The 23964-nt window shown below is 47.7% G+C and overlaps 1 protein-coding gene across 1 annotated transcript in view; it reads left to right on the forward strand.

Annotated features, from left to right (window-relative positions):
- The window catches only part of ARHGAP35 (Rho GTPase activating protein 35), a 238154-nt gene that overhangs the window by 80711 nt on the left and 133479 nt on the right, over positions 1–23964 (forward strand). The window lies entirely within an intron of this gene.

Here is a 23964-nt window from a genome sequence, read left to right on the forward strand (position 1 = left end):
TTAATCAAGGTCATTATCATTGTTGTACTCTCTCATTTACAGAAGTTGTAGTATCACATTTCAAGGATGTAAATAATTCTTTTGCTAGCTGTTCCATATCAAAAGTTGGACGCACTGTTTTATATTTAACTTAGAACTCTGGCAAAGGACTCCAAAACCAAAATTCCCAGTTTATTGAAAATTTGATTAAACGCTTATCAAAATACTAAGCGTATTACAGCAGTAAAATAGGGGTAAGAACAGAAATAAAAACAGAATTAAAAACAACAGTATTAAACAGACAAAATATACTCAGATGAACAAGACACAAAATAAATGTAATAAGAACAAAAAGGATGGGGGGGTGGAGAACTACAATAAATACAGAAAAGAGAACATATATGGGGAAAAAAACAAAAGGATTAAGGGGTTCAATAAGAAAAGAATAGTAGCATAGTTACCCGAAAGCATCAATGAATAAGAAGCTTTTTAAAGCTCCTTTAAATTTATCTAAGTTCTGCTCTGCCCGAAGATAAGTAATAATAATAATAATAATAATAACAGTTTCTTTAACACTCTCCAGACCAGTAGAGGTTAACTTTACGAATGGGTATATATCTAATCATGACCAGCAGGTGGAGACTGAAAACAAAACTTTGGGACAGTATATCCTAGCCCCTCCTCTCTATTTCCCTCAGTCTTCTTTCAGTCTCCAGCAGGTGTTGAGTGATCTGTACCCATCTCCCTTGGTAGGGCTGTTGGAATTTGTTTAGGGGGTTTATTGTCCCTGTTTTTAGCCGGACGGAGCTTGGACGGACTCTGTTTGGGGGTTCGTCCGACCTCGGGGGTGTCAAACCCGGCGGGTCACGAGCGGGGTCCCTCCCCCCACTTCCTCCACCTCCCCACATTTTTTTAGAGGAGCCTCAGCAGTAAGCCTTGTCCCCTAAATCAAGCAAGGCATATTGCTTCGAGAGCCTGTGGAGTCTGTTCTGTAAAAAAAAAAAAAAAAAAAAAATCCTGAGGTAGTGCTGGTCTGGAGGGTTGTATCCCTTTAAGAAAACTGTATTTTACTGTATTTTTTCAACTAACCGGCACTTTTTTGTAGCTAGGTCGCGTATGGAGCAATGAGCACTTCTAAAGGGAAAAAGTGCTCATTGTGCTCCAGACGCGAGGCACTCGCGGCCGGCCTGTGCAAGCGGTGTTCAGGCCGGTGCGGTGGAGGAGCTCCGTCGGCAGCGGCTGCAGGCGCCCAGAGCTCCCCGCCGATGGTGCCTCGCGAGTCGGCAGGGAACGGTGGGGAAGCCCGGTCTTCTCCGTCCGCCCACGGAGGGATTCCCCAAACCGCCGACGGTCGGGTTTTAGAGGATTCCCTCTCAGCTGATTTTTTGACAGCTGATGCCGGCTTGCCTGCTTTAGCGGCTGAGACTATTCAGGTTTCTCAGCCGCTTCAGGCTATGGAGGGAGCTTTTTTGGCGGGAAAACCGCCATCTTCTCTGTCTGGCCCCTCCATTTTGTCTTCCACCTCAGGTGACCTTCCCCCTGTTTTGACTATGCAGGGGCAAGGTTCTGCTGGGTCCCCTGCTGTGGCAGGGAGTCCCTTGGGACCCTCGGGGGTTTTTTCTCCTGAATTTTTCTTTTCTTTATGCAGAGCCTATTTTCAGGCGGCTGGGGGTCCCGGTTGCGCCCAGGGGGTTTCGGGGGGTGGGTTTTCCTCCGCGCTCCCTGCGGCTTTGCCTCTTTCGTCTGGCGTGACGTCCCCTCCGCCGCCTCCCTTGTCCAAGCGTCCGCGGGTGTCGTGGGACGAGAATTTGTGGTCGGAGGAACGGGTCGGTCTGGAGGAGGACCTGGACCCTTCTGAGGAGTTCCAGGACTCTCTGGAGGGGACGGAAGCTGGCGGCGGGTTGTCGGATTTCCCGTTCTCCAGTGACGAGGCGTCCGTGGTGCGCCTTTTTCAGAAAGATGAGCTGCCTGACCTTATTCAACAGGTTTCTTCGGTTTTGCGTTTTGAGGACGCGCCGCCGGAGACTCCGCGTGTGGGGGACCCCCTGTTACGGGGGATCCGTTCCGTTTCCCGCTCTTTTCCTATGCATCAGGATATTCGGGATATTATTCTGGAGCAGTGGAAAACGCCGGAGACGCCGTTTCGGCTGGCGCGCAGCATGGCTCGCCTGTATCCCATTCCTGAAGGGGATCGGGCTACGTTAGCTTCGCCAGTCGTGGATGCGGTGGTCTCGGCAATTTCCAAGCGGCATACCGTGCCTGTTGAGGGCGGTTCTGCCTTGCGGGACCCTGAGGAGCGCAAATTGGAGAGCATCCTTAAGCAAAATTTTCAGGTCTCTGCCTTTGGGGTCCAGGCGGCTATTTGTGGGGGACTGGTCGCTCGCGCCGTGTTTCGGTGGGCGGAGCGGGTCTTGGATCGAGAGTCTGACGACTGGTCTCTGGTGGATCAGGAGGTTGCGAAGATTGAGATGGCGGCCTCATTCCTCTCAGATGCTCTATATGACTTGGTGCGGATATCGGCTAAGTCTATGGCTTTTGGCGTGGCCGCAAGGCGTGTGTTGTGGCTGCGCGCTTGGGCGGCGGATGCTGCGTCCAAAGCTAAGCTTACTAAATTTCCCTTTCGGGGGTCGTTTTTGTTTGGAGAGGACTTGGATAAGTTGATTCAGACTCTGTCGGACTCGAAAGTTCCCCGTCTGCCGGAGGACCGTGCCCGCCCGGCGTCTCGGGGGGGTGCGGCCCGGGGGCGTTTGCGGGATTTTCGCAAGTATCGCCCTGGGCGTGGGGCTGCTTCTTTCCAGTCTCCGGGATTTTCCCGGGGTCGGTTCTTCCAGCGCATGCAGCCCTTTCGGGGGGCCCGTCGGGGGGCAGGGAATCCCTCCGCCGGTTCCCCCGCTTCCCGTCCTGCACAATGACGCCTTGCCGGCGCCCCCTTTGGTTCCGGTGGGGGCTCAGCTGCGCGAATTTTTCCCCAAATGGGCCGAGATCACGTCCGATCAGTGGGTCCTGGAGGTGGTGCGGGACGGTTATGCCCTGGAGTTCGCCCGCTCTCTGCCGGATTTTTTCCTCGCTTCTCCGTGTCAGACTCCGGGGAAGACGCAGGCTTTTCGCCAGACCCTTCAGCGCTTGCTAGATCTCAGGGCAGTTGTTCCGGTGCCCCCTCCGGAGTGGGGCACGGGCAGGTACTCCATTTACTTTGTGGTGCCCAAAAAGGAGGGGACCTTTCGGCCCATCCTCGATTTAAAAGGGGTCAACAGGGCTCTCAAGATTCCCTCTTTCCGTATGGAAACTCTGCGGTCGGTCATTCTGGCGGTTCAGCCGGGGGAGTTTCTCACTTCTCTCGATCTGACGGAGGCCTACTTGCATGTTCCCATTCGGGCCTCTCATCAGCGTTTCCTGCGCTTTGCGATCTTGGGTCGGCACTTTCAGTTCTGTGCGCTTCCCTTTGGGCTGGCCACGGCTCCTCGGACGTTCACCAAGGTGATGGTGGTCGTCGCGGCAGCCTTGCGGTCGGAGGGCATCCTGGTACACCCCTACCTGGACGACTGGTTAATTCGGGCAAAGTCGTTGCAGGAAAGCTCCCGGGTTACTGCTCGGGTGGTGGAGTTTCTCCGGTCGCTGGGCTGGGTGGTCAACCTTTCCAAGAGTTGGTTGGTCCCGGCTCAGCGTCTGGAGTACCTAGGGGTGCTGTTCGACACCTCCTTGGGGAAGGTCTTCCTCCCAGAGGGCCGGGTGAGCAAATTGCAATCTCAGATTCGCCTGCTTTTGGCGTCCCGGTGTCCTCGGGCGCGAGATTTCCTCCAGGTCTTGGGGTCGATGGCGGCGTCCCTGGACGTGGTGAGGTGGGCGCGGGCCCACATGCGTCCTCTCCAGTATGCTCTGCTCCGGAGGTGGTCTCCCCAGAGGCACGGGATGGATGTTCCGGTTCCCCTGCGAGGCTTGGCGCGCTGCAGTCTGCGTTGGTGGCTCCAGACCACTCACCTAGTTCAGGGGGTGGGTCTGGATCTCCCGCAGTGGACGGTGCTCCTGACGGATGCGAGTCTCCTGGGTTGGGGGGCTCAGTGTTTGGGTCACTCAGCTCAGGGCACCTGGTCCGCGGAGGAGGCCGCCTGGTCGATCAACGTGTTGGAGACCAGAGCGGTCCGTCTGGCGCTGTTGGCTTTCCACTCCCTGTTGCTGGGCAAGTCGGTCAGAGTGCTGTCGGACAATGCCACGGCGGTGGCTTATGTCAATCGTCAGGGGGGCACCAAGAGCACTCAGGTGGCGCAGGAGGCGGCTCTGCTCATGGTTTGGGCGGAATCCCATCTGCTGGACCTCTCGGCCTCTCATATAGCCGGAGTAGAAAATGTTCAGGCAGACTTCCTCAGTCGTCACTTCCTAGATCCAGGAGAGTGGTGTCTCGGCGCCGAGGCGTTTCAGTTGATAGTGCAGGCTTGGGGGCAGCCCCTGATGGACCTGATGGCCACGGGTGGCAACGCCAAAGTGCCCCGCTTCTTCAGTCGTCGCAGGGACGGTCTGGCCGAGGGTCTGGATGCTCTGGTCCAGCAGTGGCCAACGGAGGGGCTGTTGTATGTGTTCCCTCCTTGGCCGCTGGTGGGCAGAGTGCTTCTTCGCATTGTTCACCATCCGGGTTTGGTGGTGCTGGTGGCGCCGGATTGGCCTCGCCGTCCGTGGTATGCGGATCTGGTGAGGCACCTGGTAGCGGATCCTCTTCCTCTGCCTCTCTCGGACGACCTTCTGATGCAGGGTCCCATTCCCATGTTCGACCCGTCTCCCTTCTGTCTTACGGCGTGGCTCTTGAAAGGGGTCGCCTTAGCAAGAAGGGATATTCAGACAAGGTGATCTCTACACTGTTGGGGTCCCGGAGGCTTTCTACCTCTCGGGCTTATGTGCGGGTTTGGCGTCTCTTTGAGGAATGGTGTCGGGCGCGGGGAGTGACCTCTTTTCGCGCTTCTCTGCCTACCATTCTGGAGTTCTTGCAGGATGGCCTGGATAGAGGCCTGGCTTGGTCTTCTCTCCGGGTTCATCTTGCGGCCCTGTCGGCTTTTCGAGGGTTGGTGTCAGGTCAGCGTTTATCGGCTCTTCCTGATGTGATTCGGTTTTTGCGGGCGGCCAAGTTGCTTAGGCCTCCCCTACGGCCCTCGGTTCCCTCTTGGGATCTTAATCTGGTTCTCTCTGTTTTGGTGCGTCCGCCTTTCGAGCCCTTGGACGACTGTTCTTTGAAGGACCTTACTTTGAAGGCGGTCTTTTTGGTGGCCATTACTTCTGCTAGGCGTGTTTCTGAGCTGCAGGCTTTCTCTTGTAGGGCTCCCTTCTTGGAGTTTTCTAGGGAGCGGGTCGTCTTGCGGCCTGTTCCTTCCTTTCTGCCGAAGGTTGTTTCTCCTTTTCATGTCAATCAATCGGTGGTTCTCCCGGTCTTGGGTGGTCGGGAGGGCTCTTCTGAGCAACGGCAGCTGCGCAAGTTGGATGTCGGTCGGGTCCTTCGCTCTTATGTGCAGCGGACCCAGGAATTCCGGAAGTCCGATCATCTCTTTGTCCTCCTGGCAGGTCCTCGTCGGGGAGCTGGCGCTTCTAAGGCTACTATTGCGCGCTGGATCAAGGAGACGATTGCTTCCGCTTATCTTCTGAAACAGCAGCCTGTTCCGGAGTTTCTCAAGGCTCATTCCACTCGGGGTCAGGCGGCTTCTTGGGCTGAGTCGTCGCTCGTGCCTCCAGTGGATATTTGTAAGGCTGCGGTTTGGTCTTCCTTGCATTCCTTTGTTCGTCATTATCGGGTTGATGTGCAGGCGCGTCGGGACGCGGTGTTCGGTGAGCGTGTACTGGTATCGGCCCTTTGGGGGTCCCGCCCGTGAGAGGGACTGCTTTGGTACGTCCCATTCGTAAAGTTAACCTCTACTGGTCTGGAGAGTGCTAAAGAAGGAGAAATTAGGTTCTTACCTGCTAATTTACTTTCTTTTAGCTTCTCCAGACCAGTAGAGGTCCCCACCCTGTCTGTTGTTGTTGTTGTTGGGTCTGTTGCGCGGGCAGTTTTTGGTTTTTGCTGCGGGTTCTAGTATTTTTCTAGGGCCGGGGAGAATTGAAGAACAGCGGCTGTGGCTCGGCTGGCTTAGCTGGCGAGCTGTGGGGACATTCTTCCTTCGGGAATTTCTCCTCTGCATTTTCCAACAGCATTTTGGGTATGTTATTTGTTACTCCTTTCGGAGTATTGTTTTTTCTCTCTGTTTTTTTCCAGTTCTTGGTTCTGCTTGGCTATTCGGCAGACTGAGGGAAATAGAGAGGAGGGGCTAGGATATACTGTCCCAAAGTTTTGTTTTCAGTCTCCACCTGCTGGTCATGATTAGATATATACCCATTCGTAAAGTTAACCTCTACTGGTCTGGAGAAGCTAAAAGAAAGTAAATTAGCAGGTAAGAACCTAATTTCTCCTTATATACCACAGGACCGTAAATAGAGGTGAAAGAAAGTGGTTAATAGGTCAAGAGAACCGTTATTGAAGAGAAAGAGTTGTACGGGTCAACTGTCTAGATCAGTGGTTCCCAAACCCTGTCCTGGGGGACCCCCAGCCAGTCGGGTTTTCAAGATATCTCTAATGAATATGCAAATCTCTCTCATGCATATTCATTAGTAACATAGTAGATGACGGCAGATAAAGACCCAAATGGTCCATCCAGTCTGCCCAACCTGATTCAATTTAAATTTTTTAATTTTTTCTTCTTAGCTATTTCTGGGCAAGAATCCAAATCTTTACCCTGTACTGTGCTTGGGTTCCAATTGCCGAAATCTCTATTAAGACTCACTCCAGCTCATCTACACCCTCCCAGCCATTGAAGCCCTCCCCAATCCATCCTCCACCAAACGGCCTTATACAGACACAGACCGTGCAAGTCTGCCCAATACTGGCCTTAGTCCAATATTTAATCTTATTTCTGATTCTAGATCCTTTGTGTTCATCCCACGCTTCTTTGAACTCAGTCACAGTTTTACTCTCCACCACCTCTCTCGGGAGCGCATTCCAGGCATCTACCACCCTCTCCGTAAAGTAGAATTTCCTAACATTGCCTTTGAATCTACCACCCCTCAACCTCAAATTATGTCCTCTGGTTTTACCATTTTCCTTTCTCTGAAAAAGATTTTGTTCTACGTTAATACCCTTCAAGTATTTGAACATCTGAATCATATGTCCCCTGTCTCTCCTTTCCTCTAGGGTATACATATTCAGGGCTTCCAGTCTCTCCTCATACGTCTTCTGGCGCAAGCCTCCTATCATTTTCGTCGCCCTCCTCTGGACCGCCTCAAGTCTTCTTGCGTCCTTCGCCAGATACGGTCTCCAAAATTGAACACAATACTCCAAGTGGGGCCTTACCAATGACCTGTACAGGGGCATCAACACCTTCTTCCTTCTATTGACTATGCCTCTCTTTATACAGCCCAGCATCCTTCTGGCAGCAGCCACTGCCTTATCACACTGTTTTTTCACCTTTAGATCTTCGGACACTATCACCCCAAGGTCCCTCTCCTCGTCCGTGCATATCAGCTTCTCTCCTCCCAGCATATACGGTTCCTTCCTATTATTAATCCCCAAATGCATTACTCTGCATTTCTTTACATTGAATTTTAGTTGACAGGCATTAGACCATTCCTCTAACTTTTGCAGATCCTTTTTCATATTTTCCACTCCCTCTTCGGTGTCTACTGTGTTACAAATCTTGGTATCATCTGCAAAAAGGCACACTTTTCCTTCTAACCCTTCAGCAATGTCACTCACAAACATATTGAACAGGATTGGCCCCAGCACTGATCCCTGAGGGACTCCACTACTCACCTTTCCTTCCTTTGAGCGACTTCCATTAACCACCACCCTCTGGCGTCTGTCCGACAGCCAGTTTCTGACCCAGTTCACCACTTTGGGTCCTAACTTCAGCCCTTCAAGTTTGTTCAACAGCCTCCTATGAGGAACTGTATCAAAGGCTCTGCTGAAATCCCAGTAAATTACATCTAGCATATGTCCTCGATCTAGCTCTCTGGTCACCCAATCAAAAAATTCAATCGGGTTCGTTTGGCACGATTTACCTTTTGTAAAGCCATGTTGCCTCGGATCCTGTAACCCATTAGATTCAAGGAAGTATACTATCCTTTCTTTCAGCAAAACTTCCATTATTTTTCCAACAACTGAAGTGAGGCTCACCGGCCTGTAGTTTCCTGCTTCATCCCTGTGACCACTTTTATGAATAGGGACCACTTCCGCTCTCCTCCAATCCCCAGGAATCACTCCCGTCTCCAGAGATTTGTTGAACAAGTCTTTAATAGGACTCGCCAGATCCTCTCTGAGCTCCCTTAGTATCCTGGGATGGATCCCGTCTGGTCCCATCGCTTTGTCCACCTTCAGTTTTTCAAGTTGCTCATAAACATCCTCCTCCGTGAACGGCTTAGAATCTACTCCATTTTCTCGTGTAACTTTGCTAGACATTCTCGGTCCTTCTCCAGGATTTTCTTCTGTGAACACAGAACAGAAGTATTTGTTTAGCACATTCGCTTTCTCCGCATCACTTTCCACATATTGGTTCCCAGCATCTTTTAGCCTAGCAATTCCATTTTTCATCTTCCTCCTTTCACTAATGTATCTGAAAAAAATTTTGTCTCCCTTTTTTACATTTTTAGCCATTTGTTCTTCTGCCTGTGCTTTCGCCAGACGTATCTCTTGGCTTCTTTCAGTTTCACCCTGTAGTTCTTTCTGCTCTCCTCTTCTTGGTTTTTTTTATATTTCACGAATGCCAACTCTTTCGCCTTTATTTTCTCAGCCACTAGGTTGGAGAACCATATCGGCTTCATTTTTCTCTTGTTTATATTGATTTTCTTCACATAAAGGTCCATAGCCATTTTTATCACTCCTTTCAGCTTAGACCACTGTCTTTCCACTTCTCTTATGTCCTCATATCCTAATAGCTCTTTCTTCAGGTACTCTCCCATAGCATTAAAGTCCGTACATTTGAAATCTAGGACTTAAGTATCGTGCGGCCGCTCTCCACTTTAGCCGTTATATCAAACCAAACCGTTTGATGATCGCTACTTCACAGGTGAGCACCCACTTGAACATTAGAGATACTCTCTCCATTTGTGAGGACCAGATCCAATATTGCGTTTTCCCTTGTGGGTTCCGTCACCATTTGTCTGAGCAGAGCCTCTTGAAAGGCATCCACAATCTCTCTACTTCTTTCCGATTCTGCAGACGGAATATTCCAGTCCGCATCCGGCAGGTTGAAATCTCCCAACAGCAGAACCTCATCTTTCCTTCCAAACTTTTGGATATCCACAATCAGATCCTTATCAATTTGCTGCGATTGAGTTGGAGGTCTGTAGACTACACCCACATAGATAGAAGTTCCATCTTCTCTTTTCAGAGCAATCCATATCGCTTCTTCCTCTCCCCAGGTCCCTTGCATTTCGGTCATTTGGATATTGATCTTTACATAGAGAGCTACTCCTCCAGCTTTTTTACCATCTCTGTCCTTCCTAAAAAGATTATATCCCGGTATGTTTGCATCCCATCCATGTGATTCACTGAACCATGTCTCTGTGATAGCGACAATATCTAGATCTGCCTCTAACATCTTGAAAACCCGACTGGCTGGGGGTCCCCAGGACAGGGTTTGGGAACCACTGGTCTAGATACTTCAGGAACAGATATGTTTTTAAGCGCTTCCTGAATTCCTCATAAGTAGTGGGCGAAAGCAATTGTTCTAGATCTTTACCCCATAATGCTGCCTGATGTGAGAGATGGTGTTGAAGGTGTTTTTTGAGTTTACATCCTCTAACTGGGGGGGAAACAGCTCGAATGTGAGCTTCTCTTATGCCTGTTGGCTGAGGAGAAAAGGTCAGTTATGTATATAGGGGCTAGTCCGTATAGTACTTTAAAGCAAAGGCAGGGTAATATGTTTCAGAGTGTGAGTGCGGTAACTGAGAATATTGTTGTTCTACGGGTATTTATTATTTTTAAAGAAGGAACCCAGAGTAGATGCTGTCCGGAGGATCTTAAGAATCTATTGGATTCATAAGGTATAAGATTTTTATTGAGGAATGCTGATTCTTTAGTTTTGAGGGTTTTGAATATTAAAAGGGCAATCATATGTTATCCTGTATTGGACTGGAAGCCAGTGGGCTTTTTTTAAAAAAAGAAGGGTAACATGTTCTTATTTTCCATAGTTTGTAATCACTTTGGCAGTATTTTGTATTAACTGTAAGCGCCTGATATCTTTCTGACAGATTCCCTGATGTAAGGAGTTAGAATAATCTATTTTCGAGATAAGTGAATGAATTAAAATATTAATTGATGATGGTTCCAGGATTTTTGTCGGATCTAATCATTCTAAGTCTGTAAAAGCAGCTTCTTACCACAGACCCGATTTGTGAACGAAAGTTGGGTTGGTTATCTATAGTTACACCTAAGATTTTAATCATGTCGACAGATTTGATTGGAATGTTATTAATACATATTGGAGATGTAATTTGAATATTATCTTCCCATGGAAAAAAGAGACTAATAGTTTTAGGAATATTAAGAGATAACATTATTTGTTTTTAACCAATCGTTAATAAGATCAAGTTTCAAATTTATAGCAAAGAGGTCATTGCTATTAGATGGATCAATGGGATGTATGATTTAGAAATCATCTGCATACGCATATGCTGTAAAACCAATTGAATGAATAGCAGTGATAAAGAGCACACTTGATAGCATAAGAATTGCCATACTGGGAAAGACCAAAGGTCCATCAAGCCAAGTGTCCAACAGTGACCAGCCCAGGTCCCAAGTACCTAGCAAGATCCCAAGTAGTAAAACAGAATTTATTGATGCATGTCAGTAACAAAAATCTTATACATGAATACTGGATGTCCGGTGCAGTACTCGGAGAGACCCCCCAGGAAAGAGACTTGGGAGTACTGGTCGACAAGTCGATGAAGCTGTCTGCTCAATGCACGGTGGCGGCGAAAACGGTGAACAGGATGCTAGGAATGATTAAGAAAGGAATCACAAACAGAGCAGAGAAGGTTATCATACCACTGTACCGGGCCCACCTGGAATACTGGTTGCCGTACTTGAAGAAGTTCACAATACTACTCAAAAGGGTCCAGAGAAGATTGACTAAAATGGTTAAGGGGTTGGAGGAGCTGCCGTACAGCAAAAGATTAGAGAAACTGGGCCTCTTCTCCCTTGAACAGAGGAGATTGAGAGGGGACATGATTGAAGCATTCAAGGTACTGAAGGGGCTAGACTCGGTAGATAAAAACAGGTTGTTCACCCTCTCCAAGGTGGGGAGAACAAGAGGGCACTCTCTAAAGTTAAAAGGGGATAGATTCCGTACAAATGTAAGGAAGTTCTTCTTCACTGCAGCCGCTTGGAGAGGAGCAGCGGAGGCAGGAGAGAGCAGCCGGCGGGGAGAAGCCGGGAAGAGACTGTGAGGAGCTAGCGGTGGCGGCGGAGAGGAGCGGGTAGCGGCGAGAGGAAGCTCTGCCCACCCCCTCTGCGTCATCAGCATCATCGCCCCGACTCCCCCTTAACAGGAAGGGTGCCAGGGCGTGAAGGCCACTGCAGCCTCTAGAAGGAGAAGAAACAAAGCCCACCAAGAACACGGACCTGCGACCGCAGTGGAGGCTGAAAAAGGGGAAATCTGCAATCCTGGTGGGAAACTCAATCCTAAAGCAAGTAGACAGTCACATAGCAGGAGGAAGAGAGGATTGGCTAGTGACCTGTCTCCCAGGAACAAGAACCAAGGACATCGTAGACAAAATTAAAAGAATTCTGGAGGGAGCAGAGACGGAAGAGACAGCAGTGATAGTCCATGTCGAGACGAACGATGTCACCAGGAGAGACTACAGCAAGAATGCACTGACCGAACAATTCAAGACCTTGGGAAGGAAACTGAAGATGAGGACTCGGAGGATAGCCTTCTCAGAGATCCTACCAGTGCCGAGAGCAGAACCGAAGAGGCAGACGGAGCTACAATCAATAAACGTGTGGATGAGGAGATGGTGTGAGGAAGAGGGATTTCTCTTTGTGAGGAACTGGACAACATTCTGGGGTAAGAACAAGCTCTTCAAGAAAGACGGACTACACCTGAGCACGGCGGGAACTAGACAACAAGCAAATAATGTCAAAGAGCAATAGAGCAAGCTTTAAATAATAATAATAATAACTTTATTTTTGTATACCGCAGTACCAGAATAGTTCAGAGCGGTTTACATGACAAGAGACTGTACATCTACAGCGAAATTTACAAATAAGTCAATCAATCAATATAACTTAGCGAGTCGGGAGCAGGCAAGAAGGAGATAGAGAGGTTATAAACAAGTCAATTGGCATGGCTTAGGAAGTCGGGTGCAGGTAGGTGGGAGGTGCAGGAAGGTGGGAGGTACAAGGCATAGTTAAAAGTTACAAGGAGGGCAGGAGTCAGAGATATTTGTCAAAGAGATAAGTTTTGATTGACTTCCTGAAAGTTTGGTAGGAGGGAGAATTAGAGATGAGTGGATAGACATTTGTTCCATTTGCATGCCTGGAACACCAGGGATCTGTCGAGGAATCGCTTGTAGATGCAGCACTTTAGGGACGGGAAGGCAAACAAGTGGGCGTTACGTGTGCGGATGGAGCTAGTAGAAGGGGAAAGCCGACAGTTGACCTGGTGTCGACGGAAGTATCCCGAGAAAATACTGGGTGGGACAAACACTGGGAAGACAAAAATGGCAAACATCATGAGCGAAATAAACAAGGGAAACGGAAGAAGCAAGAAGAGGTCAGGAGGAACATACTGCAAAGGGAAGTCAAAATGGAACTGGATAACGGGAAGGAACAAGAGGAGGACAATAGGTACATACCACAAGGGGGAGACAAAAGACACATAAATCAGGAGTCGGCAAGTCAGGAAGGGGACAGAAAGGAGAATGAAATACAAGGAAACACAGCAAGGAAGAGAAAATACCAGGACCTGAACTGCATGTACACTAATGCAAGGAGCCTAAAAAAACAATATGGGGGAATTGGAAGTCATGGCCAAAAATGAGAGCCTGGACATCATAGGGATCACGGAAACATGGTGGAACAAGAAAAACAAATTGGACACAGTACTGCCAGGGTACAAGCTCTACCGAAGAGACAGGATGTATCAGAAAGGAGGAGGAATAGCACTATACATAAAGGGACACCATTCACTCGGCCAGAGTGGACGCAGCAGCAGCGACAAATGTCCAACTGGAATCATTATGAGTTAAAATACCAGGTAGAAATGGATCCGAGATAAAGATGGGGCGCTGTACTACCGTCCACCTTGGCAAAATGAAGCAACTGACACAGAAATGGAGGCTGAGTTGAGGCGGGAATGCAAGCATACTAATACCATAGTTATGGGAGATTTCAACTATCCCGGGATAGACTGGAGTCTTGGAAATTCAAAATGTACTAAGGAAACGGAGTTCCTGGAGGCTGTACTGGACTGCTTCATAGAACAACTTGTCAAGGAACCAATGAGAGGGTCAGCGATTCTGGATCTAATCCTCAATGGGCTGAAAGGACCCGCAAAGGGAGTGGAGGTCGTGAGACCACTAGGAACCAGTGACCACAACATGATCCGGTTCAAAGTAGAAATGGAATTACCCAAGGGGATGAGAACCAATGCAACAGTGTTTAACTTCAAGAAAGGGACCTATGATGCCATGAGACAAATGGTGAGGAAGAAACTCAGAAACAACACCAAGAAAGCTCAGACTGTAGAGCAAGCCTGGTTTTTATTCAAAGACACGGTAAACGAGGCGCAAAACCTGTATATACCCAGATTTAGGAAAGGATGCAAGAAGAATACAAAAAATCAGCGTGGATAACCAATGAAGTAAAAAAAGTGATAGGAGACAAGAAAAAATCATTTTGGAAGTGGAAAAAGGACAAAACTGATGAAAATTGGAAGGAGCACAGGAAGCAGCAAAAAGAATGTCACCGAGTGGTCAGAAAAGCAAAGAAAGAATACAAAGAGAGACTAGCCAAGGAAGCACAAAATTTTAAACCATTCTTCCGATATGTGAAAGGAAAGCAGCAGGCGAGGGAGGAGGTGGGATCTTTGGACGAGGGAGACAGGAAGGGAGTGGTGAAGGAAGAAAAAGAGGTGGCTGACAGACTAAACGCGTTAACGTGCCTGAACCGGAAAAAATCTTCAAGGGGGATCAAGAGGGAAAACTATCATACTTGGAGGTAAGCCTCAAAGACATGCTCAAGCAAATAGATTAAAAACTGACAAATCTCCGGGCCCAGACGGAATCCACGCAAGAATACTGAAAGAGCTCGGAGACAAAACAGCAGAGTTACTGCGACAGATTTGTAATCTATCCTTGAACAGGGGTAATCCCGGAGGACTTGAAGATAGTAAATGTTACGCCTATCTTCAAAAAAGGATCGAGAGGCGACCAGTGAGCTTAACCTCAGTTCCGGGGAAGATGGCCGAAGCATTGATCAAGGAAAGTATTAATGAGCACATAGAAAAAAATAATCTGTTGAGAACAAGCCAGCATGGTTTCTGTAAAGGAAGATCATGCCAAACGAACCTACTGCATTTCTTTGAGGGGATAAGCAAACAATTGGACAAAGATGACCCTATAGACATTGTATATCTGGATTTCCAAAAAGCTTTTGACAAGGTACCCCACGAGCGCCTACTAAAGAAGCTGTGGAGCCACGGGGTGGAAGGGGACGTGCACAGATGGGTCAAAAATTGGCTGGCGGACAGGAAGCAGAGGGTAGGAGTAAAGGGACACTACTCTGACTGGAAAGAGGTCACGAGTGGTTTCCCACAGGGGTCAGTGCTGGGACCATTGCTGTTCAATATATTCATTAATGACATGGAAACGGGGACAAAGTGTGAAGTTATAAAATTCGCAGACGACACAAAACTCTCCAGTAGGGTCAGAACTGTTGAGGAATGCAAAGATCTACAAAGTGACCTGAACAAGCTGGGTGAGTGGACAAAAAGATGGCACATAGGGAAAGGGAACCTGATGTACAGCTATACGATGGGAGGGAGGGTATTGGGGGAAGGCAACCTTGAAAAAGACTTGGGGGTATTGGTGGACACAACGATGAAGCCAGCGGCACAATGTGCAGCGGCCTCAAAAAAGGCGAACAGAATGTTGGGCATTATCAAAAAAGGTATCACTATCAGAACGAAGGAAGTTATCCTGCCGCTATATAGAGCAATGGTGCACTCGCATCTGGAGTACTGCGTCCAATACTGGTCGCCGCACCTTAAGAAGGATATGGTGATGCTTGAGAGGGTCCAGAGAAGAGCAACAAAAATGATTAAGGGCATGGAAAACCTTGCAAATACCAAAAGGCTGGAGAAGCTGGGGCTCTTTACCCTGGAAAAGCGGAGACTTAGAGGGGACATGATAGAGACCTTTAAAATCATGAAAGGTATAGAGAAGGTGGAGAGGGACAGATTCTTCAGGCTAGCGGGGACATCGAAAACAAGAGGGCATTCAGAAAAACTGAAAGGAGACAAATTCAAGACGAATGCTAGAAAGTACTTCTTCACTCAGAGGGTGGTGGACACCTGGAATGTGCTTCCAGGAGAGGTGATAGGACAGAGTACAATAATGGGTTTCAAAAAGGGCCTGGATGACTTCTTGAAGGAGAAAGGGATTACAGGGCATAGATAGAGGGGTACTATACAGGGTACTTCAGGATTAGGGCATAAACAATTCAGGTGGTGGGAACTTACAGGTCAAGGACCTCGAGGGCTGCCGGGCATGATGGACCCCTGGTCTGACCCGGCAGAGGCAAATCTTATGTTCTTATGGAACGCTCTTCTGGAGGCTGTTGTAGGGGAAAACACCCTCCAGGGATTCAAGATGAAGTTAGACAAGTTTCTGCTGAACCAGAATGTACGCAGGTAAGGCTAGACTCAGTTAGGGCACTGGTCTTTGACCTAAGGGCTGCCGCGGGAGTGGACTGCTGGGCACGATGGACCACTGATCTGACCCAGCAGCAGCAATTCTTATGTTCTTATCCTAGGAATAAGCAGTAGATTTCCCCAAGCCATCTCAATGGCCTATGGACTTCTCTTTTAGGAAATTGTCCAAACCTTTTTTAAACCCTTCTAAGCTAACTGATCTTCACCACATTCTCCAGCAAAGAATTCCAGAGTTTTTAATTACACATTGTGTGAAGAAATATTTTCTCCAGTTTGTTTTAAATGTACTACTTAATATATAAGAACATAAGATTAGCCATACTGGGTCAGACCAAAGGTCCATTAAGTCCAGTAGCCCGTTCTTATGGTGGCAATCTAGGTCACCATAAGTACCTGGCCAAAACCCAGAGGGTAGAAACATTCCATTCTAGCAACCCAGGGCAAGCAGTGGCTTACCCTGTGTCTTTCTGAATAACAGACTTTTCCTCCAGGAAATTGTCCAAACCCTTCTTAAAACCAGCTACGCTATCCGCTCTTACCACACAACCTCTGGCAAAGCGTTCCAGAGCTTAAACTATTCTCTGAAAGAAAAAATATTTCCTCCTGTTGGTTTTAAAAGTAGTTCCCTGTAGCTTTGAGTGTCCCCTAGTCTGTAATTTTTGACTGAGTGAAAAATTGATCCGCTTGTACCTGTTCTAATCCACTTAGGATTTTGTAGACTTCAATCATATCTCCCCTCAGCTGTCTCTTTTCCAAGCTGAAGAGAGCCCTAACCTTTTTAGTCTTTCCTCATATGAGGCCGATCTTCTTTGAACCTTTTCTAGTGCCACTGTATCTTTCTTAAGATAAGGAGACCAGAATTGAACGCAATACTCCAGGTGAGGTCACAGAATGAAGCGATACGAAGCATTATAATATTCTTAGTCTTCTCAGTCATCCCTTTTTAAATAATTCCTAGCATCTTGTTTGCTTTTTTGGTCGCTGCTGCACATTGGGTGGAAGGTTTTTCATCGTATTGTCTACAATGATACCCCTAACTGTTTTAGTCTTCACACTTCTACCTCTAACCCTCTGTTGTAGTTCCTTCCTATTTCTTCTACTGTAAACCGCGTCGAGCTCTACGAACGTGGAGATGATGCGGTATACAAACCTAAGGATTAGATTAGATTAGATACCCAGATCCTTTTCTTGGGTGTTAACCCCCAAAGTGGACCCTAGCATCCGGTAACTGCAATTCAGGTTATTCTTCCCATTGTGCATCACTTTGCATTTGTCCACATGACATTTCATCTGCCACTTTGACACCCAGTCTTCCAGTTTCCTAAGGTCTGCCTGCAATGTTTCATAATCTGATGTGTTTTAACAACTTTGAACAGTTTAGTGTCATCTGCAAATTTAATCACCTTACTATTCGTTCCAATTTCCATCTAATTTATAAATAAGTTAAATAGCACCATTCCCAGTACAGATCCCTGCAGCACTCCACTGTTTTCTCTCCTCCATTGAGAAAAATGACTATTTAACCCTACCCTCTGTTTTCTATCTGATAACCAATTCCTAATCCACAACTGAACTTTGCCACCTATCCCATGACTCTTTAATTTTCTCAGGAGCCTTTCATGAGGAACTTGTCAAAATCTTTTTGTAAATCTAGATTCATTACATCAACTGGGTCACCTTTTATCTACATATTTATTCACACTTTCAGAGAAGTCAAGCAAATTGGTGAGGCAAGATTTCCCTTTGCTAAACCCATACTCACTCTGTCTCATTAAATCATGTTTGCCTACATGTTCAACAATTTTATTTTTTATAATTGTTTCCACCATTTTGCCCAGCACTGAAGTCAGGCTTACCAGTCTGTAATTTCCCAGATCTCCCCTGGAACTTTTTTAAAAAATCGGTGTAACATTGGCTACCCTCCAATCTTCAGGTACTACAGATGATTTTAGCGACAGCAGGTCAGCAATTTCATGTTTGAGTTATTTTTGTACCCAGGGATGTATATCATCCAGTCCAGATGATTTATCACTTTTTAATTTGTAGATTTGGGTTAGTACATATTCCAGATTCATCGAGATTTCTTTCAGTTCCTCTGCATCATCACCCTTGGAAACCATTTTCGGTTCTGATAGATCTCTTACAACTTCTTCCGTAAAGACTGAAGCAAAGAATTAATTCAGTCTCTCCACTATGGCCTTATCCTTCCTGAGCTCCCATTTTTCCCCTTGATCATACAATGGTCCCTTGGTTTCCCTCACAGGTTTTCTGCTTCTGAGGTATCTAAAAAAAATTATTATGAGTTTTTGCAAGTTTCTCTTCATATTCTTTCTTAGCTTTCTTTGCCTCTAACTTACCAGTGCTTTGCCTCTAACTTACCAGTGCTTGTTTCTTCTTATTTTCTTCATTTGGATCCTTTTTCCATTCTTTAAAGGATGTTTTTTTGGCTCTAATAGCCTCTTTCACTTCACCTTTTAACCATGCTGGCTCTCATTTCCTCTTCTTTCTACCTTTGTTGATACTTGGAATACATGTGGTCTGGGCTTCCACGATGGTATTTTTAAATAACATCCACACCTGGTTTACAGTCCTAACCTTTGCAACTGATCCTTTTAGCTTCTTTTTAACCATTTTCCTAATTTTATCATAGTCTCCCTTTTGAAAATTAAATGCCTCTATAGTATATTTCTTTTGCAGCTCCCAGTATCGGCTCAAATTTTATCACGTTATGATCATTGTTTACCAGCCTTGCATTCAACTAAGGACCAAATCTAAAATAGCTCCCCCACTTGTTGATTCCAGGACCAGTTGCTCCAAGAAGCAGTCATTTATGACATCTAGAAATTTTACCTCCCTAGCACTCCCTGATGTAACATTTAACCAGTCAATGTTGGGGTAATTGAAATAGAAAGAAAAAGGAATCTGCTCCAAACTTGATAGTGAAATGAAGGGCTCCTATCGGTCACAAACACCTTCACAACAAAGCATCCAGGGCCAAAAAACTGCCCACAAAATAGCTCTCGATTCCCAGGGTCAAAAAAACATTATTATACTGTTGCCCAATTCTCCAGCTTTCCTAATCTCTGAAAACATTTCTTCATCTGTCTGCTCATTTTGTCTTGGGGGACAGTAGTATAACCCTACCTTTGTATTCCTTCCCTTTACACATGGAATTTTTATCCATTTGGATTCCACACTATCTATGTCATGCAGAATGTTAATTTTATTTGATTCAATTTCCTTTTTAACACAAAGTGCAATTCCCCCCCAATTTGATCTACTCTATCCTTGTGATATAATTTATACTCAGGTAATACAGCGTTCCATTGATTGTCCTCCTTCCACCAGGTCTCTGAGATGCCTATTATATCTACCTCATCATTCAGTGCTCTACCCTCAAACTCTCCTATTTTATTATTTTTTAGGCTTCTAGGATTTGTATACAGACACTTCAAATTGTGTTTTTTCTTGTAACAACAGGCTGCTGAGCAGACAGGGAAAATCTTTTACTCTGCCTTCCTCTTAAACCATCCTGACTTTCTTTCACCATTATTGAAACCTCTCTACTGGGACTCCCTAAATATCCTATTTCAATAGTATCTTTCAAGAATACCTCAAACCGAACCATCCACTCCTGGGTGACTGTCAGCTTTCCCCCGCATCTCATTTTAAAAGTTGTTCTATCTCCTTTTTATTCGTTGGTGCCCGAGCCTGGTTCCATCCCGGTTAAGGTGGAGTCCATCCTTTTGGAACAAGCTTCTCCTTTCCCAGAAGGTTGCCTAGTTCCTAACAAATCTAAATCCTTCATCCCTGCACCATCGTCTCAACCATGCATTGAGACTTTGGAGCTCTGCCTCTCTCTTGAGTACTGCGCAAGTAACGGGGAGCATTTCTGAAAATGCTACCCTGGAGGATCTGGATTTCAACTTTCTACCTAAGAGCTCAAATTTGGCTTCCAAAACCTCCCTTTCACATTTTCCCATATCATTGGCACCTACATGTACCAAGACAGCTGGCTCCTCCCCAGCACTATCTAAAATCCTATCTAAGTGACGTGTGAGGTCCGCCACCTTCGCACCAGGCAGGCAAGTACCAGGCGATCCTCGTGCCCTCCAGCCACCCTGCTACCTATATGCCTAATTATCAAATCACCAACTACAGTAGATGTCCTAACCATTCCCTCTTGGGCAGAAGTCCCTGGAGACACATCCTCGTTGCAAGAGGATATTTCATCCCCTGGTGGGCTGGACCTAGCTACAGGATTATTTCTTATTTCACCAGGGTGATGCTCTCCTTCTAGGAGACCTCTTTTCAAGGCAGCACAGGGGCTACCAGACTGGAGGTGGGACTTCTCTACAGCATCCCTGTAGGTCTCCTCTATATACTTCTCTGTCTCCCTCAGCCCCTCCAAGTCTGCTACTCTAGCCTCAAGGGAATGTACACTTCACCCTCCCCATTTGCGGTTTCTGCTCTCGCGATTTCACATAATCGCAATTTTTTTCTGGAGAGGGGAAAAATTTTAAAAACCCATATTTTTTTACCTCCCTGCCGCCTTCCCGGACTTACCTGGTGGTCTAGCGGGCTTTCGGGGCAGGAGCGATCTTCCTACGCTCCTGCCCCGTGCAGATCTCCATGAGGAAATGGATGTAGGGAGTTCCCGTCGTAGCCTCAAGAGACTACGGGAACTCACAGCAGCCATTTCCTCATGGCGATCTGCATGGGGCAGGAGCGTAGGAAGATCGCTCCTGCCCCGAAAGCCCTCTAGACCACCAGGTAAGGCCGGGAAGGCGGCAGGGAGGTGGGGGTGGGTCAGAGCCGGATAATCGCGGTTTTTCACCATTCGCGGTCCGGCTCTACCCGTATCCCCCGCGAATAACGAGGTAGAAGTGTATACATTCTTTGAGAGATAGGAGCTCTTTGCAGCAAGCACATACATAGCTACTAAGCAACCAGGAGAAAATCATACATGTGGCACTCGGTGCAAAAGACTGGATAGCACTCCTCTTGCTGCTGGACTATTGTCTGCATCTTATTATTGAGCTGAATAGTTAAACCTTATTAAGCTACTAAGAATATACAGTGGTACCTTGGATTACAAGCATAATCCGTTCCAGGAGCATGCTTGTAATCCAAAATGCTCGTTTATCAAAGCGAGTTTCCCCATAGGAAATAATGGAAACTCTCTTTGATAGGTTCCCACCCTCCATCACCCCGAGGCCAGCAGCGCTGCTCTCCCCCCCCACGAGAACTGGCATTGCTCCCCCCGAAGGCCCCCCCCTGCGAACCGGCACCCTCCCCCCCCGTGATCTGGCACCCCCTGCCACCATCGGGTACCCCCCCCCGCCGCAACCTGAGATCCCCCCGAACCCTCTTCTTACTTTGATGTAGCCTCCGCACCATGCACACATGCTCAAGGCCCAGCACAAGAGGCAGATCTTCGGGCACCAGCACAGGACATGCTGGTGCCGGTGCGGAGGCTACATCAAAGTAAGAAGAGGGTTCGGGTGGGTTGGGGGGATCTCTGGTTGGGGATGGGGGGGTGCCCGATGGCGGTGGGGGGGGGGGGGCGCTCGCAAATCGAGGCGCGCTCGGTTTACGAGGCACCAAGTTTGCAAATGTTTTGCTCGTCTTGCAAAACACTCGCAAACCGGTGCACTCGAAAAACCGAGGTACCACTGTATTAGACTAGTATAGAGAGCCTTAGGATTATATTATATGCTTTATATAGTTCTTGATTCTTTGCAGGTAATGAAAGTTGTCTTAATTAGAATAATTGACAATAAATTAAGTCCAGAAGTAAAGAAATGAGTTAGAGGAGGGAATGGAGACTAAGCCAGACTCTGCTCACCCTGCCAGAAACTATCTCTAGCAGAAGGTTCAAGCTTACAAAACTGTAGTACTATAAAATGCTATTATCCTATGGAGACTTGCTCTTTTAAGATCTAAACTATCTATAGAAGGGAACCTACAATTGAACTTTTCTCCCCAAACCTATCAAAGCTCAGGGCAAAATAATGTATACTTGCCCAAAGATATGTCTTTTTCTCGTCTCCTCCCAGAAAGAGAATGTTCTCTTTCCTATTTTTCTCCTCTCAGAAAGAATGCTTCCTTGGACTTTTCCTCTCTTTATATAGTAGCTTCATTGCATACCTACTAGTCCTAGTATTTTTGGAAAGAGTGAACAAGTGATTCACATCTACCCTTTCTAAATTTCCAAGTTTATTAAAAATTTACTATCCCGTACCAAGGCATTACCTTCTGGGCAGCTTACAATCTAAAAATATATATGGTAACAATAAAAACAAATTTTAAATACACTTGAAATTAAGATAGAGAAAGAACTACAAAATTTAATAGAAAATAAATGAAGAAAAATACATTGGATTATTATCTGTTTTGCATAATACCTGCAACGCAGTCGGTCAATACCAAGATTAATATGCATCAGAAAAGAGAAATTTTCAAGTCTGCTTTAAACTTATCAATAGAGGTTATTGACTGAAGATAGATATATTGGTAAGGAATTCCAAAGCTTTGGGTCATTAACAGAAAAAAAATAGCATCTCTGACTTGTTCATGGAGTATTTCCCAATAAGATGGATCTTTAAGAAATTGCTTACTCGACAATATTAATGTTCTTACTGATGTACCGTATTTTCACGCATATAACGCGCGCGTTATACGCGTTTTTACCTACCGCGCATACCCCTCGCGCGTTATACGCGTGAGCGCGGTATACAAAAACTTTTTACATAGTTCCCACCCCGCCCGACGCCCGATTCACCCCCCCCCCCAGCAGGACCGCCCGCACCCCCACCCCGAACAACCGCTCGCACGCGCTCCCACCCGCACCCGCATCCACGATCGGAGCAAGAGGGAGCCCAAGCCCTCTTGCCCGGCCGACTCCCCAACTCCCCGACAATATCGGGCCAGGAGGGAGCCCAAACCCTCCTGGCCACTGCGACCCCCTACCCCCACCCCGCACTACATTACGGGCAGGAGGGATCCCAGTTCCCTCCTGCCCTCGACGCAAACCCCCCTCCCTCCAACGATCGCCCCCCCCCAAGAACCTCCGACCGCCCCGCGACCCCCCTGGCCGACCCCCACGACACCCCCTTCCCCGTACCTTTGGCAGTTGGCCGGACAGACGGGAGCCAAACCCGCCTGTCCGGCAGGCAGCCAACGACGGAATGAGGCCGGATTGGCCCATCCGTCCCAAAGCTCCGCCTACTGGTGGGGCCTAAGGCGCGTGGGCCAATCAGAATAGGCCCTGGAGTCTTAGGTCCCACCTGGGGGCGCGGCCTGAGGCACATGGGCCCAACCCGACCATGTGCCTCAGGCCGCGCCCCCAGGTGGGACCTAAGGCTCCAGGGCCTATTCTGATTGGCCCACGCGCCTTAGGCCCCACCAGTAGGTGGAGCTTTGGGACGGATGGGCCAATCCGGCCTCATTCCGTCGTTGGCTGCCTGCCGGACAGGCGGGTTTGGCTCCCGTCTGTCCGGCCAACTACCAAAGGTAAGGGGGGTGGGGGTGTCGTGGGGGTCGGCCAGGGGGGTTGCGGGTCGGCTGGGGGGGGCAGTCGGAGGTTCTTGGGGGGGGGGGGCGGTCGTTGGAGGGAGGGGGGTTTGCGTCGAGGGCAGGAGGGCCTGGGATCCCTTCTGCCCGTAATGTAGTGCGGGGTGGGGGTAGGGGGTCGCCGTGGTCAGGAGGGTGAACGGAGAGTCGGGACAGCACACGGAGAGTCGGGGCAGTGCACGGAAAGTCAGGGAGGGTGAACGGAGAGTCGGGACAGCGAAAGGAGAGTCGGGGTGGCCAGAGGAGAGTCGGGGCGGGCGAAAGGACAGTCGGGCTGCATGCGCGGTATACCCGTGAGCGCGGTATACAAAAGTTTTTGTACATAAAATCGTGGTTTCTGCGCGCTATACCCGTGTGCGCGTTTTACACGGGTGCGCGTTATCTGCGTGAAAATACGGTATATGGGCTCAGATAGTGTTCAAGATACAAAGGCTCTTCGGAAGTTAGTACCTTAAAAGTTATTAAAAGT

The sequence above is a fragment of the Geotrypetes seraphini genome, chromosome 8 (assembly GCF_902459505.1).
Source record: "Geotrypetes seraphini chromosome 8, aGeoSer1.1, whole genome shotgun sequence".
NCBI lineage: Eukaryota > Metazoa > Chordata > Amphibia > Gymnophiona > Dermophiidae > Geotrypetes > Geotrypetes seraphini.